Genomic DNA, 7,032 nt, shown 5'->3' with positions numbered 1-7,032 from the left:
CTCATTTAAATCATTGAATGCATACCAAATATTATTACATATATGATATGGTATCTAATATCATATAATATATTGTAGTAATTTAATATTTAGACACCATATATAACAATACTAATTTTTATCTCACAATAATTTTCTGACAAATCACATATCATTGATGTTATAATTAATATTAGCATTGATACGTTTGTTTGGTTATGTCTTGTATATTGTTAATATGTCGTTTGGTTATATTTTGTATCTCTTTTTATCAACATCGTTGGTTGCCTAATCTAAACTAATAGTATTAGTACAAAATATGTGTTGCAATATATAAATATATATATATCTATTATATATAATAAATGTGTAGATAACGGATATTCTTGGTTTTAACGGTTTTTTATTTTTTTAATGTTAACTTTAACGGAATATTCTTATATTTAACAGAATATTTTTATATTTAACTGTAGTTTGTAAACACTTAAACTTAAATAAAATAAATAATTAAAAAAATTAAAATAAGATATTTTTGAGATATTTTACAATAATAATTATTTAAAAATAATAAATAATTAAACAAATTAAAATATGATATTTTTGAGATATTTTACAATGATTATTATTTAAAAATAATAAATATTTAAACAAATTAAAATATGATCTTTTGAGTTATTTTACAATGATAATTATTTAAAAATAATAAAATCATACGTTTTATAACTTAAATAAAATTTAATTAAATTTAAACTCACATATTAGAATAATATCATATTAAATCTATAATATAATCTACTATCAATTAGCAACAACTGTTTTTTTTTAAAAAAAAAACTAGCAAGAAACTTAAATTTAAAATCAACGTATAATATTTAATATTACATTAAACATATAATATATAATCTCTTATTGTGACTATCAAATTAAAAAATTAGAACAAACATAAACTTAAACAAAAATAAATAAATTATTTAATTAAAATAAAATATTTATATAATATTAATATAAATTTTATAAATTTTATAAATAAATAAAACTAAACAAACGTGCATATTACACGTTGTTTGTATCTAGTATATATATATATATTATCTGGGGTGTGAGACGAGTTTATCTTGAGCCAAATGATTTTTTTATTTCACTGTTAAATTCAAAAGGTGACAAGGATATATTTATAATTTAGTAAGAGTTAAAATAGAGGGTTTGATTAGGAATATTATTAATTATAGTATAAGTTTAAAAATAATTAATATTTATTATATTGAGTGTTGTGAGCACTCTTCTTCAAACTTTATGAGAATGAAAGATAGAGCAAGGAAGGTATCGATGAGCAAAAACAGGAGATGTTGACATGGCAGAATCAGCTGTTTATAAATTATTTATAAAAAGGCTGTACACTCTTTTAATTATTAATTTACTATAAATCAATTAGCAACAAATGTAATATTAATATAAAAAGGAAATAAACCATATTATGAGAGACTATATTCATATACTATACTTCAGACGTACGGCATGCATGGAAATTTGAATTTTGCTAAAATTAGGTCCCATGCCATGCCACATTAAATTCGTTTTTGCAATTTCGATTTTAAAAAAATGGGAGTAGGTCCATCCAATCCAACTACCTTTATAATAATAATAATAATAATAATCTATGAATTTATGGCTGAGTCGTACTTGTAATCTTTTCGTAGTTCAATAAAAAAAAATTATTACTATTTGATATTTTAATATGCTCAATACTACAAGTGGTGACAACTCATAATTGAACAGTAATACTTTATAATAATTATTAAATTAAAATGTGTGATACTATATATTAAATTTCACTAATATCAGTATGATATCTTCTTGTAGTATTGGGCATTTTGTGCCCCTTAGCAATTCTCTAAAAAAAATATTGGGAATATTACTATGAGTATCATATGTCGTCTAATTTAGTAATTGATGTAATTTAATATTGAGTTTCACATATTTTATTTTAAATTAATATATATTTTATTTTAAAGTAAAGTATATAGGACATAATATTAAAAAATATTACTATCTGATATTTTACGGTATCCAACACCACTTAATGTGATATATCATTATTATAGTGTTAGACACCATAAGGTACCCTATAATAATACTTGATTTTAAATTTTAAATTGCACTAATCATAGTATGCCGAGTGCTGTTCAATATTATTGGTGTTTCACAACAATATTTTTAATTTGAGAATCGTAATTTTTTTCTTTCAGAAAAAGGTTTGATTAGGTTTATTTCATTTTTTTTTAAAAATGAAATGAAAATAATGAAATAAAATTGCCAAAAAAAAATGTAAATTTTGCTTAGAAAAGTGAATAAACAATCAAATCCTGATGTATGTCTTCCATACAAACCAATGTCAAAACAAAACATGTGTGTGGCTTACTTGCTCTTTAGGAAGTTGGAAAATATGGATGGCATCACATATACATATAATTATACTTTATTCTTTCTTCCTCAGCAAATAAAGCTTTATTCTTTATCTAATCACAAAATAAAATAACATTTACAAAGCTTAGTTTACACTAAAGTAGTAGAAGTGTAAAGAAAACTAATTATATATATATTGACCAAATAATGCTTTGTGTAAAAGCAGGCAATTAAATATAAGGAATGTAAGCAGAATCTTCTACTTTCTTTTACTGATATATATATATATATATATATATGGATTTTTAGTGTGTGAAAATATGTTCATTGTTTTAAAGTAATAATATGGGGCTAAATTTCACTTAAATAAATATATTGGAAGTTTCTAGAGTGCGACATGTTTTTTTGTTCTCATCAGTAGGCATACTTTTATTTTTGGCACATAGAAAAATTATAATCTAAATTTTTTCATATGACGGTGTACAATATAGTTATTTAGGACCTCCCACTAGTTTTCAGAAAATTCCAAATGATTTACGGTGCTAAAAACATGTTTCAAAACAAATTATTTCATGCGCGTATAAAACATGCTTCAAAACAATATGTTTAATAGTTTTAGTACTGTAAATTATTCGGTATTTCACAAAAAAATTGTGTGAAATTCTAAATAACTATATATTCTAAATAACTATATTGTACACCGTCATATGAACAAATTAAATAAAAAATAGGTTGTATTGCTTTATACGAGCGTGAAAAGGATAGTTTTGAAGTCTGGTTTCGACACCGTAAATTATTCAGAATTTTTAAAAAACTAGTAGAATGTTTACTATAATTACAATATACGCCATCATATAAAATAATTAAGTTATAATTTCTTTCCGTGCTAAAAATAGAAACCACCCTAAAGTTTTCATATATATATATATATATATATATATTTAGAGAAACTTAAAATTTTAATTAAATGGTTGTATGTAATAAATGTTCAAACACCAAATACAAATCTCACATGTAAATAACCAATAATAATTAATCAAGCCGTTTACAATGATAGCGGTTAAAGATGCCCAATTTGGTATACTGACCTCACCTCGGTCTTCTTCTTTTTCAATGAAAAATAATGTGTTGGATACATGGCAAGCGCGCAGGATGCTAATTTCTTTTTAAACACTTAAAAAACACCCAGTTTTATTAGAGAAGAACAAATCAATTCTGCTTCTAAGATAAAAAACCAATTATGCATATGAGAGAACAAAGCAACCTCATAAGTTATAGCTCATATAATTGATTGGGCTTAACTTCAAAATTTATAAATACTAGACTTCTGATTTATTTGAAAACATTTTAATTTTGATTCGTATTGTTATTCTGCTTAGATTTTTTATTTAAATTTTGTTTAACTTAAATGTTGAAGTGTTAGGCAAATACTAAATACTGTGAGTTTTTCTAATCTTTTTTTGAAAAAAAAAAAACGAAAAGACAAATGAAAATTCCATTGATTGGTAACAAGGACATAGTCCGTTATAAGTCAAACATATAATGCTTATAAAAGAGCAAATATAGATCTCTGGAAAGAAATGACCAATATAGACATACAAATAAAAAATTTCTGAAAAGAAATACAATTTAGACTCTATCTAAAAACTTATTCATGTTCAAGCAAGATTTGATATGGAAGAATCTTTATTTTCCTTCATCTGAGAGTTTTGAAAATTATACCAATAAAACAGTAACAAACAAAAAAATCTATCAAAGGATCGCAAATAAACAAAATGGTAATTTGCGACGAAACTACCTAAGCTTTTTGGTTTATTAACTTAACTATTCAAGTTTCTTTTGGCGGCAAAACTACCAAAGGATACAAAAATATAATTTTCATAGCTACCTACTTGACACTGATAACTACGTAGAAATGATATTTGCGACAAAATTACCTAACATTTTTTTCTTTACTACAAAACTACTCAATCTTTTATTTTTTTATGGCAAAACTTATTAAACAAATTAAAATTAAAAAATATTTATGAGTTGGACCAATCACGAAGTGACACGTGTTGGTCTAGTCAGCAGTAACGGAGTGTAACAGATGGATATTGACATAATTACTATTTTAATGATATAGGGTACTTTACCTGCTAAAAAGAAGATTGAGACTATGCCAGTTACAAACCCCAAACATTGGGTACTTTTGCTGCAAATATCCCTAAAAAATAAAATAAAAAAGCTAAGTAGTTTTGCTGTAAAAAAAAAAGGTTAGGTAGTTTCGCTGTAAATTTATCTTCTACATAGTTAATAATGTTAAGTGGGTAGCTAAAAAAACTGTATTTTTGTAACCTTAGGAAGGTTTGTCGCAAAAAAAAAAACTTAGGTAGTTTTGTTGCAATTATCCTAAACAAAAACACCATTATCGACACCAAGATAAAGCTAAGACCAAAAAATAGAACATACAAAAAACCAAGAAAATAGATATCCACAACATAACTACAAGGAGAGTGCAACAATAAAAGAATATAAAAGTTAACCAAAATGGAAGCAAACATGTCATCTATCATCATCGCCGACCACTATCGATTCTTCAGCTACAACACGTTCATGTCTTCACTACTCCCCTTAGCCTATTCATCATCTTGTGATCACCACAAAACAACTAACAACACCAAACAATGATGTAAAAACCATAGATTTGAGGTACTTCACAAGATTGCTGAATTCGAACAATACTAAGGCGATGGAGCATGGTGAAGCTTTGAGCCGGCAGCTAGAAGAACATGTAAAAGTTAGTTGACCAACGACTAAGAAAAAGAAAAGGGTTTCTAAAGAGAAAAGAAAAAGCCCTTAAAACTTGTTATTCTTACATAGGGTTCATTTTTTTTTTTTTGTGTCTTTCTAATCTTGTTCTACTCATAACTATAATCTATATACCAAATATAGTCTATATAATAAAAATAAATTAATTGTCAGATTTTTTGATTAATTAAATTCTTATTTAAACTTTTTCAATATATTTTTAGAATACGGCTATAATAGTGCACACTTTTATGCATAATTGTGGTGAACGATATATTTTTACGCACGTGGATAAGTTAAGACTGTAGATTTTTTTTATATGACATTGTTTATTTTAGTCACAACAAACCTCCTGCACATTTTCAATTTTAACTGAATAATATAGGATGCCGAAACAAGGTTCAAGCAGCATATTTCCACACGTGATGATAGAACTCTGTTTTTCGACACCCTAAATTATTTAGAATTTCTTGAAAATGTGTAGAAGGTTCAATGTGACTATAATGAACACCATCATATAAAAAAAAACTAAGATTATATCTTACATACTTAAACCATATTTTTATTTATACTAGTTGCAAGCAACGTGCAATGCATGTTTGCTTAGCTTTATTTAGAAAATTTATTAATTTTTTTATTATGTTTTTATGATTGACATATAAATTTTAAAAAATAAACAATATTATATATAAAAGAATGACATAAACATATCAAAAAAAAAAAAAAAAAACCAAAACATTGTTTGTTGTTTTAAAAAAAATGATATATAATAATATGGTTATCTTTATCACAAACTACCTTACTCAAAGTACAAAACATTCATGATATTATTTAAATCACACATCAATAATTGGAGAAGAAACTAATTTATTCTTGATAGATGAGAATGTAGGAAAAACATATACACGATCTTGTTTATTATCATGTGATTTCTAATTTAATCAAACATAAATAGAAATTATAGAACATGCATCTATTGAAATTAAACTATAAACACAGAGATAAAGTAAATCACTTACTTATTGTTCATATTGGTTAAAATACAAAGTCAAGTGTTTTTATGCAAGCTAGATATAAAACACTAAATGGTTTCACATAGTGAAGATTTGAAATTTGAGTTTTTATTGTAGGCATTTATAAATTGTGTTTTTCGTCCAAAGTGATACAATAAAGTATCTAAGGATGCCCAAAATTTTTGGGAGCATTTGGAGGTGTTTAAGGTCAATTTTGAGAGTTTTAACTTGCCTAGGTGGTGTTGTGTCGCCACCTGGAAGGCGCTGCATCGCTTGTAGGTAGGCGACGCATCGTCTGGCAGGCGATGCATTGCATATATGCATGCGTATAAACTCCATGTGACATATTTAAAAGCTCTAATTCTATTGGTTAGACCGAATTACAATTCCTACACTATAAAAATGTTCTCTTAGAGTTTTGATAGACTTGATCACTGTCTCAAATCTATCTCTAACCTCTCTCTCTCTCTCTCTCTAGCTCTCAAGATCACAAGTTTTCTCCAATAAATTTATAAAGAAAGTACTTGTCTTTGTGAATTTAAAGCATTGTTCAATCCCACTTCTCATTTCCTACTAGAGAAATCCTCAAGCATCCATTAAGGGCTAGGAAATAGAGAAGTTGGACAGTGATACTCCTCGTGTATAAGCCTTGGTTTTGATTCCTGTCAAAGAAGAATAAATTTCAAGTGGTGTTCTAATAAGATTTTGAAGCTTTCAAGAAGATCCAAGAGTTTTGGTCTACAACTTGGGTTTGCATTCTCTATCTCAATCTTTTATTGCTCTCTGTCAAGGATAATTGTGTGTATATTCTTATTATTGTGATGGTGTAATCTTACCCTATCCCAAC

Source organism: Humulus lupulus, chromosome 9 (assembly GCF_963169125.1).
Source record: "Humulus lupulus chromosome 9, drHumLupu1.1, whole genome shotgun sequence".
NCBI classification, from domain to species: domain Eukaryota; kingdom Viridiplantae; phylum Streptophyta; class Magnoliopsida; order Rosales; family Cannabaceae; genus Humulus; species Humulus lupulus.
This window is presented reverse-complemented; position numbering follows the sequence as displayed.